Below are 15,046 nucleotides of genomic sequence, written 5' to 3'. Positions count from 1 at the left end.
ACTCTCTAAGTCTCCGATTTTATCGCCTGTTTTTTATTATTTGTTCTCTTGATCTTTGTCACAAAATCTGTCGGCTGAAGAGCGGCATACTAAGCTGCTGCCAGCCCGCCCCCTTCGGGGGGAATTGAAATTCAATAAAGAAAAAAAAAAACAAAAAAAAAATAACTTGATGTCGGTCTTCACCAAGGTCCTGGAATCTATCCTCACCCAACGCATCCACCAGCATCTCCGCCAGCACCGCCTCCTTCCCGTTACCCAGTGTGGCTTTCAGCCGTCCTTCTCTTCCGATGATCTTCTCCTTCACCTCACTCATCTCCTTTCCGAACAGCTCAATTCCCGTCGCTCCGCAATCTTCCTCTCTCTTGACCGTGAACGCGCTTATGACCGCGTATGGCATTCCGATCTCCTCTTCAAGCTCCAAACCTTCGCCCTTCCCATTAACTATGTCCGTCTGATCGGTTCCTTTCTCTCCCGCCGTCCTTCCTATGTCACCATCCATAACACCGATTCCTACACCTTTTTCCCCTCCGCCGGTGTGCCCCAAGGCTCCGTCCTCTCCCCCCTTCTGTACCTGTTGTACACGGCGGACATGCCACCGCCGTCACCCCCGTCCACCTTCTCCAGTTTGCCGATGAGACCGCCTTCCTTGCCCTTGCCCCCACCCTGCAACGCTCCCAACGCCTTCTCCAATCCCATCTTGACCGGTTCACCGCTTGGTGCAACCAGTGGTTGCTCAAGGTCAATCCTTCCAAAACCCAGGCGATCATTGTAGGCAAAACCACCCCTTCCTTCCGCCTCCTTGATTTCTATCTCACCGTCTATGGCCGTCCCATCGCCCTCACTCCCACACTTAAGTACCTTGGCGTCACCCTCGACTGTTGCCTCTCCTGGACTCCCCATCTCCAGACAATCCAAGCCAAGGCACGTTCCCGCCTCCGTCTCCTCAAGCTCCTTTCCGGCCATACGTGGGGTCTGGACCCCTCCACCATCCTCCACACCTATAAATCCCTCATCCATCCTATCCTTTGTTATGCCCATCCAGCATGGATCTCCGCTCCCCCTACCTTTTATAAATCCCTCCAAATCCTTGAACGCCATGCTCTCCGCCTCGCCTATCGCATCCGTCTATCCGTCTCCCCTCCCCCACGCGGATCCTGTATGATCTCATCCTCTTCCCCCACCTCCTCCTTTTCCTTGAAAGGATACGGATCCAGTACATCTCCCGTAAACTTGATCCTCCTCACCCGCTCGTATCCCCGATCCTCTCCCATCCCCTCCCGCTGCCGCGCCTGTATTCCCACGTCCCGCCCGGTCTCCATCTCTCCACCCTCCTTACCCTCTCCCAAGGTGGCTTCCGCCAGCTCCCTCTCCCTGATGATGTCCTCGTCCCCTCTATCTACCCCTCCTATCAACTTTGACCCTGCCCCACCCCCCACTTCCGGTGTCCCTTCCTTTCGGCACCCTCCCTCCGTTCTCTTCTCTTCCCTTCTTTTTTCTTTTCCCCGTACCCTCCCTCCCCACTCTTCCCCTGGGCTTCCTCTCCCCCTTCCTCCCTCCCCCCTCTCTCCCCTGCCCGTGGCTTCTCTGCTCTCCCCTCTCGCTCTCCCACTCCCCTTCCTCCTCCTCCTCTCTTGGCAGGTCCCCGGACTCGCACACGCATAGTGAACATTCGCGCGCCGGAGATCATCGCCTTCTGTGTCTCGTGTGTGTGACGTCGTTTAGTGTTTTTTGGTGTCCGCCGTCCCACTACTACGTTCACTTGTGCCGTCGGATTCATCAGTGTTCTGTGCGCCGTGCCAATGTGTTTTCAGTGTTGTTATCGTCACGTGTGAACGACTCCGTGTTTTTGTGTCTCTGTAACCTCTCTCTTTTGCCCGTCACTTTGTTCACTTTCCTTCTCCGTTATTATACTCTTGTAAACGCTATGGCTGAAGAGCGGCATAGTGTGCCGCTGCCTGCCTACCTGATTTGTACAGGTTTTAAAATAACAATAAAGTAAAAAAAAAAAAAAAAAAAAAAAAGAACTTGATGGTAAACCCCGCACCAGTATCGAAATGAATTCTCGCACTTGCTGCCGCTAGGTACTAATGATTTTCTACTGTTTGCGCAAGCTGTACACCATCATCAGAAATTGAATTTCTAAAAGAGCAAGGCAATTTCATCAACACCTATTGAATGTAATTCCAGTTACCTACTTAAAACGGTTTTTGTCCTTCCATTTGGTATCAGTTGATTACATGCATGTATCCTTCGGTTATTTTTGTTACATTTAGGTTGCGGATTGTTTGCAGCTTTTAGAAATAAGTGTCTTACATGTAGCATATGTCGATATGCATTCTGGCGCACCACAAGTACTGAGTGGATTTATACAGCAGGCTTGTATGTAACACGTAAATGAGATATTTTGTGTGTCTTTACATAAAAGTAATGAGGATGGGAACAGTAGGGGAAGAGTGGGAACAGTGAGACATTAGTTTTATCTCTGGAATTTTGGTTTCAGTTGTTGCTACCTACTGTGAATGTGGTAACCACTATTATTTAGTCTATGGATTTCCATGTTTCGTACTTGACATTTTTGTTGTGATTTCGTTGTTGGTATATTTATGCTCAGAGGTAAGAAAAGTATATTTATACTAAATTTACGTAGCTGGTTTCTGAGTAGACCATTGGTATTTTCAAATCATTTCATTAGTCACTCAAAACTATAGTTTTTCCAAGACATAAAAAAATCCCCTTCATTGAAATGTTGCTTTAAGCTGAATGTGTTTGGAGCCATTTTTAAAAAAGTTTGCAACTGGGAACAGTGAGACGTGGCTCACAGTTCCCAGTGCTTGTTGATGGTGCCTGACAATGCGTGCTTGCTGTATAAAACAGTAGTTTCTATAGATTTAAGTGTGCAAACCTTTCTTTTAGGTTATAAAACGGACAGGAGAAAGAAGACTGGTAAGGAAATAGGAAGTTTTTCAGAATCTTCAATGACGAAAGCTGTCATGCTGGTGATCGAAAATAAAATGAGCATCAGGAGTGCTTCTAAGCTGAAAGGCTTATCCTTTGAAACAGTTAGTCGATACGTTAAGAAATATCGTGAGGATAACACTTCAAACATGTGTCCCAACTGTTCAGTGAACCGCATTTTTCCACCAGAATTGGAGCTTAGTTTGTGTAAATATCTAGTTGTGTGTTCTATGGACTTACTATGAACAACTGCCCACTTTAGCTTATGAATTAGGTATTAAAAATAACACTGTTTTACCCAAAACCTGAACTGAAAGTGAGAAAGCATCCATCGATTGGATGAAAGGCTTTCGACAGAGGTTCCCTCAACTGTCTCTTCGAACCCCAGAAGGACGCAGCTTATCTAGAAATAAAGGCTTTAATAAATTTAATGTCTCAAATTTCTTTGATAAACTGGAAGAAATAATCAAACGTCATCCAAATTTTGCTGATGGATCACGTATTTTCAGTCTTGATGAAACTGGAAGAACAATGGTTCAGAAGTCACAGAATGTTTTGGCCTTGAAGGGTATGAAACAAGTTAACAAGGCAACCAGTGCAGAACATGGAACACTGGTTAGGACATGTTGTATCATACACTACTGGCCATTAAAATTGCTACACCACGAAGATGACGTGCTACAGACGCAAAATTTAACCGACAGGAAGAAGATGCTGTGATATGCAAATGGTCAGCTTTTCAGAGCATTCACACAAGGTTGGCGCCGGTGGCGACACCTACAATGTACTGACACGAGGAAAGTTTCCAACCGATTTCTCATACACAAACAGCAGTTGCCTGGTGAAACGTTGTTGTGATGCCTCGTGTAAGGAGGAGAAATGCGTACCATAACGTTTCCGACTTTGATAAAGGTGTGTTCAGGAGGGTAATACGGAATGCCGTGCTGGATCCCAACAGCCTCGTATCACTGGCAGTCTAGATGACAAGCATCTTATCCACACGGCTGTAACGGATCGTGCAGCAACATCTCGATCCCTGAGTCAACAGACGGGGACGTTTGCAAGACAACAATCATCTGCACAAACAGTTCGACGACGTTTGCAGCAGCACGGACTATCAGCTCGGAGACCACGGCTGCGGTTACCCTTGACGCTGCATCACAGACAGGAGCGCCTGCGATGGTGTACTCGACGACGAACCTGGGTGCACGAATGGCAACACGTTATTTTTTCGGATGAATCCAGGTTCTATTTACAGTATCATAATGTTTGCATCCATGTTTGGCGACATCGCGGTGAACGCACATTGGAAGCATGTATTCGTCATCGCCATACTGGCGTATCAGCCGGCGGGATGGTATCGGGTGCCATCGGCTACACGTCTCGGTCACCTCTTGTTCGCATTGACGGCACTTTGAACAGTGGACGTTCAATTTCAGATGTGTTACGATCCGTGGCTCTACCCTTCATTCGATCCCTGTGAAACCCTACATTTCAGCAGGATAATGCACGACCACACGTTGCAGGTCATGTATGGGTCTTTCTGGATACAGAAAATGTTCGACTGCTGCCCTGGCCAGCACATTCTCCAGATCTCTCACCAACTGAAAGCATCTGGTCAATTGTGGCCGAGCAACTGGCTCGTCACAATACGCCAGTCACTACTCTTGATGAACTGTGGTATCGTGTTGAAGCTGCATGGGCAGCTGTCCCTGTACACGCCATCCAAGCTCTGTTTGGCTCAATGCCCAGGCGTATCGAGGCCGTTATTACGGCCAGAGGTGGTTGTTCTGGGTACTGATTTCTCAGGATCTATGCACCCAAATTGCGTGAAAATGTAATCACATGTCAGTTCTAGTATAATATATTTGTCCAATGAATACCCTTTTATCATCTGCATTTCTTCTTGGTGTAGCAATTTTAATGGCCAGTAGTGTAAATGCTCTCGGTAACAGCCTACCCCCTGTCATAATTCCATGTGTGAATTTTAAAAAACATCTGATATTACGAGCACCTGCTGGCACATTGGGTCTTGCCGTTAAAGGAGGCTGGATGAACTCAGAATGTTTTGTGAAAGTCATTCATCACTTCATCAAGTTCTCTGCCAGCTCAAAGTCAAATCCACATTTGTTACTGATGAATAATGATGAGAGCCACCACTCAATAGAGGCAATAGATCTGTGCAATGAAAATGGGATAACGATTCTGACAATTCCACCTCATTGCGCCAATAAACTGCAGCCTCTTGATGTCAGCGTCATGAAATCTTTCCATACATTTTATGATGCTGCTGTAGCTACGTGGATGATGTCAAATCCGGGTGAAACATTTTCAATTTACAATGTTGCTCACTGTGTGGGGATAGCATATCCCCGAGGAATGACTCCTCTCAGTATCATTGCCAGATATAACAAGACAGGAATATTTCCTTTAGATCGCCATGCGTTCAATGAGGATGATTTTCTTCCATCCTCTGATACCGACAGACCTCTAAATGAAAGCCTGGAAACACACATACCACCCGAAAAAGACCTTAAACCTGAAACTGATGTGGGACACCCACCACATGATGAAAGTGAACCATAGTCTGTAGCATCCAGTTCTTCACAGTCACACGGAAGATCTGCAACAATGTCTTATCTCTCTTCAGAAAACATACGAGGTTTCCCAAAGGCAAAACCAAGAAAAAGTTGCAGTCGCCGATGGCCTAAAGGAAGGAGGATGATTGCGACCGACACACCAGAAAGGAATGAACTACAAATGAAAAAGAAACGAAAAGACATTAAGGGACCTAAAGCTAAGAGAGCTTTATTCCTAGTTGATGAAACTGATGCTGACGAAAGCGAATTAATTTTGCGATGATGAGACCTTTGATCAGACACAACTGATTCCAGAACCGGAAATGGTAAACTTTGAAAACTTACAGCGCTCACCCAAAGTGGGTGACTTTGTTTTAGTAGAGTTTGAGGCAATAAAGGAAATATATCATGTAGGAAAAATTCTTTCAATTGTAGGAGAGTCACCCAGATGTGAAGTTACATTTCTTAGGAAAAGTTTGAAACTACACTCCTGGAAATAGAAAAAAGAACACATTGACACCGGTGTGTCAGACCCACCATACTTGCTCCGGACACTGCGAGAGGGCTGTACAAGCAATGATCACACGCACGGCACAGCGGACACACCAGGAACCGTGGTGTTGGCCGTCGAATGGCGCTAGCTGCGCAGCATTTGTGCACCGCCGCCGTCAGTGTCAGCCAGTTTGCCGTGGCATACGGAGCTCCATCGCAGTCTTTAACACTGGTAGCATGCCGCGACAGTGTGGACGTGAACCGTATGTGCAGTTGACGGACTTTGAGCGAGGGCGTATAGTGGGCATGCGGGAGGCCGGGTGGACGTACCGCCCAATTGCTCAACACGTGGGGCGTGAGGTCTCCACAGTACATCGATGTTGTCGCCAGTGGTCGGCGGAAGGTGCACGTGCCCGTCGACCTGGGACCGGACCACAGCGACGCACGGATGCACGCCAAGACCGTAGGATCCTACGCAGTGCCGTAGGGGACCGCACCTCCACTTCCCAGCAAATTAGGGACACTGTTGCTCCTGGGGTATCGGCGAGCACCATTCGCAACCGTCTCCTTGAAGCTGGGCTACGGTCCCGCACACCGTTAGGCCGTCTTCCGCTCACGCCCCAACATCGTGCAGCCCGCCTCCAGTGGTGTCGCGACAGGCGTGAATGGAGGGACGAATGGAGACGTGTCGTCTTCAGCGATGAGAGTCGCTTCTGCCTTGGTGCCAATGATGGTCGTATGCGTGTTTGGCGCCGTGCAGGTGAGCGCCACAATCAGGACTGCATACGACCGAGGCACACAGGGCCAACACCCGGCATCATGGTGTGGGGAGCGATCTCCTACACTGGCCGTACACCACTGGTGATCGTCGAGGGGACACTGAATAGTGCACGGTACATCCAAACCGTCATCGAACCCATCGTTCTACCATTCCTAGACCGGCAAGGGAACTTGCTGTTCCAACAGGACAATGCACGTCTGCATGTATCCCGTGCCACCCAACGTGCTCTAGAAGGTGTAAGTCAACTACCCTGGCCAGCAAGATCTCCGGATCTGTCCCCCATTGAGCATGTTTGGGACTGGATGAAGCGTCGTCTCACGCGGTCTGCACGTCCAGCACGAACGCTGGTCCAACTGAGGCGCCAGGTGGAAATGGCATGGCAAGCCGTTCCACAGGACTACATCCAGCATCTCTACGATCGTCTCCATGGGAGAATAGCAGCCTGCATTGCTGCGAAAGGTGGATATACACTGTACTAGTGCCGACATTGTGCATGCTCTGTTGCCTGTGTCTATGTGCCTGTGGTTCTGTCAGTGTGATCATGTGATGTATCTGACCCCAGGAATGTGTCAATAAAGTTTCCCCTTCCTGGGACAATGAATTCACGGTGTTCTTATTTCAATTTCCAGGAGTGTAGATAACAAATTTGTGATGCCTGTAATTCCAAATATTTCGTTTATTGACACAAAATGCATAAAAGTGTTATTGCCTAACCCTACTACAACACATAGCAAGACAAAAATACAACAATCTGCTGTTTCATTTGAGATCAACTTTGCTCCTTATGATGTTCGTTAGAATTTGAGGCACTTTCTCACTGTATCCACCATTAAAAATTCATGGGTACAGTGAGACACTTTCATGGTTAATTTTTTAAAAAGGAAAGACAATACATTAAAATATTATTGTACCATTTAGAACATTCTTAAGCACAGTATACATGGTTACCATAAGATATTAAACCAATAAAGATTTTTTAAAAGTGTAATTTGGATTTCAAATTTTGTACCTCACTGTTTCCACTTTTCCCCCACTTCATCCAGATATCTCATCCAACCTTGCTGCCTGAAACAGCAATTACTGTGTCGAAGTGAAAACTTCATATGTCTCTTCACTTCTGCTGTCACAGTATCTGTATTTCTCTGATAAGTTTTCATATTTGCGTAGGTCTCTTTGTGACCTATTAAGAAAAACAACCTTTAGTAGATGGCAGTAGGTTTGTGCAATGATTTTAATAATTACTAGCAGCAGGAATGTACAGATTACTCGATTCAACTTAACTTCTCCATATCTTAGTTTATTACTGTTTGGATATTTCACGCTAAATATAATTTATAGAAATGCAATTTTTGCCTCTGCTAGTACTACCACTAAATCTACTGCTGCAGCGACAAGTTATAGAACCAAAGATATTAGAACTTTATGTGTGCATTTATTGTGACATGCAGATACTAAATAATTAATTTTTTGTCTACACTACCCAGAACACCAAACAGGCTACTATATCTAAATCATACTGAACGAGGTAGAGCAGTGGATAGCACAATTCGGTTGTATTCAGAAAGATAGTGGTTCAAACCTGCGTCCAAGCATCCTAGTTTAGATGTTCGGTCATTTCTCTAAATCACTTCAGCGAAATGCCGGGATGGTTCCTTTCAAAGTGCATGACCTTATTTCCTTCGCCATACTTTGCTAATCTGAGCTTGTGACCTATCTGTAATGACCTCATTTTTGTAGAGACGTTATACATTGATCTCTTCCTCCTACATCTAAATCATTATTTTGTACATTTCAGAGAGGTGGAAGCTCATGACATGAAAGTGATGCTGTAGCAGCTTCCACCAATAGTGCTGCAGAGCCTACAGAAGGAAATGACGTGGAGTTGCTGCATGAATAAGTGGGGGGGAATTACCATATATTGTAAAGACCATCTACATGTCACAAAACTGGATGTTATCACAGAACTTAGTGGGGAAATGACATTTGAAATTTCAGCAATAAAGCTGTTGGTAATCAAAGTGCCCCTGATTGTTATAGGTCTGTACTGATCTCCTAGTAGTATTGTGGGCAGTTTCTTACAAAACATGGAGAAAAGATAGAAATTGTGTGTAATAAGTATAAGAACATAAGTATTGTTATAGCTGGTGATTTTAATATAGATTCTTTGAAGTATACTAAAGATTTTGAAAAAGTAAATGTAATTCTGTGTAGCTATAATTTGTGAGACAGAGTTAATGGGCCAACCAGACTAACTAAAGACTCCTCTAGCTGTATAGATGACTTTTACACCAACTTAGATAACTGCAGAGTTGACATAATAAACCTTCATCTCTGTGATCATCTTTGCCAGATAATGAAAATACTGAACATGTAAGATTCACAAAGTACATGTGACACGATGGAAATAAGATGTACAAATGAAAAACGTTTAGAGAAATTGGAGTCAGCACTGCAGTCTGAGACATGGAATGACATATATTGTGCAGAAAATGTTGCAGACAAATGGAATAACTTTTATAACACTCTCTTTGCCCATTTCAATGAAACATGTCCAGTTCCTTTCAAAAAGAAATATACTCAAAACCACATAAGACTTCCTTCAGAAGTAAAACAGCTGAAGAAGAAAAAGTTTATTACTTGGAAAATCTATAAAGAGTTCCCGGACACAACTAGGGACAACTACCAAACATGTCGAAAAACCTATAAACAAGCACTACATGTATACACAAAGGAAATTGTACAGCAAAAATTTGCTATCTCAGATAACATAAGCAAATCAGTATGGAACTGTGTAAATGAGATAATCAGCAGAAAACCAAAGCCCAGTGTCAACAATATCCAACTAATGACTGATAATGTAAATATTTCAGATCCATATACGATCAGCAATGTTTTTATTACCCACTTGATAGATTCAGGTAACATGCGTGTTACCTCTGACACTGATGATTACAGAACTCTTTACCAGGCACAAAAATCAGTGTATATGTATGAAAAAGATACAACTGAAGTGAGGGAATCATAAATGAAATGCAAAACAAATTCTCTACGGGATGGGATGAAATCTCCACCATTATATTAAAACAATGCAAACATTCACTCATACCTGTTCTGGTCCACTTCTTCAATGAACGTTTGAATAAAGGTGTGTTTCCATCCGAATTAAAATATACAATAGTCAAGCCATTGCACAAAAACGTAGTATCTAACAAAGTCAAAAACTTCCAACCCATTAGCTTAATTCCAATCCTAAGCAAAAGATTATTTCACTATAATTAGGAAACTTTCATGTCAAAGAAAAAGTGCAACTAGAAACCCGACATGGTTTTAGGGAAGGCTATTCAACACCATCTGCCATATGTGATATAGTACATGTGATACTTATGAAATTAGATGAAAAAGAAAGGGTGGCATGTTTGTTCTGGTGGCATGTTTGTTCCTAGATTTATCACAGGCATTCGGCACTGTACCTCATGAACTGCTACTTGAGAAACTGGAAACTTATGGTATCAGAGGAATAGCCAAAAGTCTCATACAGTCATACCTACAAGACAGAAATCAGGTCACACAAGTCACACACAAAGTGGGCAGCGTTATTAATAAGTGCAGCTCTAGTCCAGCTATAGTAAAGTATTGTGTACCCCAAGGGTCAGTTCTGGGTCCTTTATTGTTCATACTATATGTTAATGATGTGCCCACAGAACACAACAACAAGATACTTAATTAAGCGGATGACACAACTGTTGTTAACTGGGGAACCAACAAGAATGTTTTGGGCCAAAATTGTTCTAGCGTCTTATTTGGATTGAAGAATTACTTCCAAAACAATCACTTAAGCTTAGACATCAATAAAACAAATCTAATGGAATTTCAAATACACCACAAACAAGATGAAATACAATGGAGTGCTGTGTCTGATGATGGTTCAGAAACGAAATTGAATGATAAAAATTCCTTCCTTGGTGTAATGTTAGATCAGCATCTCTCTTGGGGGCATCATATCGATTTATTATGCTAAAAACTAAGCCAATCAATTTATGCAATGTGGACAATATCACAAGTTCTTAAATATGAGCAAATGAGTATAATCTACTGTGCTTTAGTGTCTCCATACCTCACATATGGAATTGAAGCATGGGGATGTGCTGCTGCGAAACATGTAAATAGGGTATTCTTCCTTCAAAAAAAGACAGTTAGGATCATGTGCAAGCTTAGATATAATGAGTCCTGAAAAGAAACTTTCAAAATTAAGAAACTACTAACACTCCCATTACCATATACTTATAAAACTATTCAGCTGATGCTAAAATACAAGCAGTACAATCATCTAAATAGAGAAGTGCACATTTACAATACTAGGAGGGCTACTGATTATCACCTGGAAAGAAATAATACAGAAATTGCAGACAAGAGCCCCTATTACATGGGGATCAAATTTCATAACAAACTCCCAAAAAAAGTTAAAAAGCTTAAGTGGAAGCTGCTTTGAAATTGCCTTGAAGGAGTTCCTCAGCAATAATTGTTTTTATAGCATTAAGGAATTCCTCTCAGATGAGTAGAATACTTTCATTTGTATAAATAGTGTTTACATGTACAAAAAAAGCAACATAATTTTTTATCTGTAGGTCTTTTGTATATAACTGTTTCTCACAGTATTATAAGGGGAAATAATCTATATGCAAACTATCCAAAACAGAACCTTGTATTTGTCCATGGAGAATAAACAAATAAATACTGGAACAGCAACTGCCACCACAAACAATATGGAATCAGGAGGATCTGCTACACCCAGATCTTCAACACCAACAAAATCTAAGGAGACTGAAGATGGCTACTGTCGTGCAGTGCAACTACTTGCAGATACCCTGAAATAAAATGATAATGGTAATGTGGGCAGTTTCATAAAATATCTGGCAACAGTTTATGAAAACTATTAACAGGCATAGACCAAGACTACAGTAGCACATCAATAAATTTTGTGTATGTTACATGTGCGCACACTATTTAAATGAAATTAGATTTCTATCTTGGAAATGAATTAAATCCTTGTGGGAAAGCTTGTGTGCCTCAGCGATACAGGTAGCTGTACCATAGGTGCAACTGCAATGTCAGGCAAATGGGTGGTTCCTGAAGAAGGGCAGCAGCCTTTTCAGTAGTTGCAGGGGCAACAGTCTGGATGACTGACTGAACTGGCCTTTCAACATCAACCAAATGGCCTTGCTGTGCTCATACTGGAAACCACTGAAAACAAGGGGAAAGTACACCTGTAAGATTTCCTGAGAGCATCCAGTTTTGATGTGTGGTTAAATGATGGCATCCTCTTGGGCAAAATATTACAGAAGTATAATATTTCCTCATTTCGATCTCCGTTCAGGTACTAATCAGGAGAGCAGCATTATCAGGAGAAACAAAACTGGGGTTTATGAATCAGAGCGTTGAATGTCAGGTCCCTTAATTGGGCAGGTAGGTTAGAAAATTTAAAAAGGGAAATGGATAGGTTAATGTTAGATATAGTGAGAGTTAATTAGTTCAGTGGCAGGACAAACTGGACTTATGGGCTATAAATACAAAATCAATAGGCGTAATGCTTGAATAGGTTTAATGATGAATAAAAATTAGGAATGCAGAAAGCTACTATGAACGTCATAGTGAATGCCTACCACAGTAATACAAGTTTATATGCCAACAAGCTCTGCAGGTGATGAAGAGATTGAAGAAATGTATGGTGAGAAAAAAGAAATTATTCAGATAGTTAAGGGAGACAAAAATTTAATAGTTGCTCGGGAATGGAATTTGGTAGTGGGAAAAGGAAGAGGATGAAAGTAGTAGGTGAATATGGATGTTTAAGAATCATGAAAGAAGGCTGTATATGTGAAAAATACCTGGAGCCACTGAAAATTTTCAGATTGATTAGATAACGGTAAGACAGAGGGTTGGGAACCAGGTCGAAGCATATGCCTACGCGGACGGCATTGTTATAGGCTCAAAAAACTTAAAGAAACTACAGGAGACTATAGAAGACGTGGAAAAATGGTGCAGAAAACACAAGTTTGTGATCAACACCGACAAAACGGAAATGATGGTATTCAGACCAAGCGGGTAAATCCCAAAAACGACAAGAATTGCACTACAAGGAAAGCAAATATCTATCACAAAAGATTACAAATATCTAGGGATAACACTCCAGCCTTCCGCAAAGTGCTTCACTAAACACACAACAGAGAAAGTGACACATGCCATCAGAGCGATAAACAAAATAAGTTCCATCAGAACACTAAATCTAGACACAGCTATGGCACTCTTCAAATCAAAAATAATACCGATACTGGCTTATGGGATAGAAATCATATGGATACACCTAAATGAAAAGAACTTAGAAACATTGGAAAGAGTAAAAGCAACCTATATCAAAAGAGCTTTAGGGGTAGCAAAAACCACAAGATCAAGATTAGTCTACCTTCTCGCCCGAGAATCTTTCCTCATCGAGGATCTAAGGACAATGTTCTTACTTCCCAACACATCAGCATCGGAGAACCTACTAAGATCACTACTCAAGAAAAGAGAGGAAGTACCAACGGAATTCTATGGATCCGGGGCCATGATCGACCGCACTTGGACAGCAGCAAATTTTGAGATGAGACACGTACTTACAAGACTCGCAGTACACGGATTCCACCATGAAATTTGTGCAAATACAACATACCATGAACTGTCAAACCTTTGCAAGTGTACACTATGTGGACAGTCTTGTGAGAGATACCATATAGAAATATGCAACAAGAGGACCAGATCAATTAGAGACTATGCAATAAATGATTCAAATGATAATATGTTATAATACCTGCACTGAATCTAACCTACTAAGAATTATGCAGACACTCAATACATCCTTGTAACTCACTCTCAAATGATTGTAATCTAATGTATAACTATAATGGCTATTTTGCTGCAATAAATCGTTTAAATTGTATGACATTTCCAGAGGTAGATGTAGACTCTGACCACAATTTATTGGTTACAGACTATAGATTAAAACTGAAGAAACTGCAAAAAGGTAGCAATTTAAAGAGATGGGACCCAGATAAACTGAAAGAACCAGACATTGTACAGAGTTTCAGAGAGAGCATTAGAGAACAGTTGACATGGACAGGGGAAAGGAGAACAGTAGAAGTAGTATGGGTAGCTTTGAGAGATGAAATAGTGTAGACAGCAGAGGATAAAGTGGGTAAAAAGACGAGATCTAGTAGAAATCCTTGGGTAACAAAAGAGATATTGAATTTAATTGATGAAAGGAGAAAATATAAAAAATGCAGCAAATCAAGCAGGCATAATGAAATACGAACATCTCAAACATGAGATCAACAGGAACCGCAAAATGTCTAAGTGTGAATAATTAGAGGACATATGTAAGGACATAGAAGCATAAATCATTAGGGGAAAGATAAGTGCCGCCTACAGAAAAATTACGGAGACCTTTGGAGGAAAGAGATCCACCTGTATGATTATCAAGAGCTCAGATGGAAAACCAGTCCTAAGCAATGAAGGGGAAGCAAGAAGGTGGAAGGAGTATGTAGAGTTTCCGCACAGTGGTGATGTACTTGATGGCAGTGTTATGGAAATGGAAGAGGACATAAATGAAGATGAGGTGGTAGGTATGATACTGCATGAAGAATTCGACAGTGCACTGAAACACCAAAGTTGAAACAAGGCCCTGAGTGTTCTGTTAGAACTACTGATATCCTTGGGTAAGCAAGCCATGACAGAACTCTTACACCTGGTGAGAAAGATGGGTGACACATTCGAAATACCCTCAGACATCAAGAAGAGTATTATAATTCCAGTTCCACATAAAGCTGCTGCTGACAGATGTGAAAAGTACCGTGCTGAAAGTTTAATGAGTTACCATTGCAAAACACATGCATGGAAGAATCTGGTGGACGATGAACCCAGGGTAGATGCATTTCCATTCTGCACAAATGTAGGAAAACGCAAGCCAATACTAACCCTAGTACTTAGAAGCTAAGTTAAGGAAAGACAAACTTACGTTTATAGCATTTGTAGGCATAAAGAGCTTTTTTCAGTGTTGACTGGAACAAGCTCATTCAAATTTTCAAGGTGGTAGGCATAAAATACAAGGAGCGAAAGGCTATTTACAATTTGTACAGAAACCAGATGGCAGTTAAAAGAGTCGAGGGGCACGAAAGGGCAACAGTGGCTGAGAAGGGAGTGAGGCAGGGCT

This window comes from Schistocerca americana, chromosome 11, assembly GCF_021461395.2.
Source record: "Schistocerca americana isolate TAMUIC-IGC-003095 chromosome 11, iqSchAmer2.1, whole genome shotgun sequence".
NCBI lineage: Eukaryota > Metazoa > Arthropoda > Insecta > Orthoptera > Acrididae > Schistocerca > Schistocerca americana.
Note: the sequence above shows the minus strand (reverse complement) of the source record.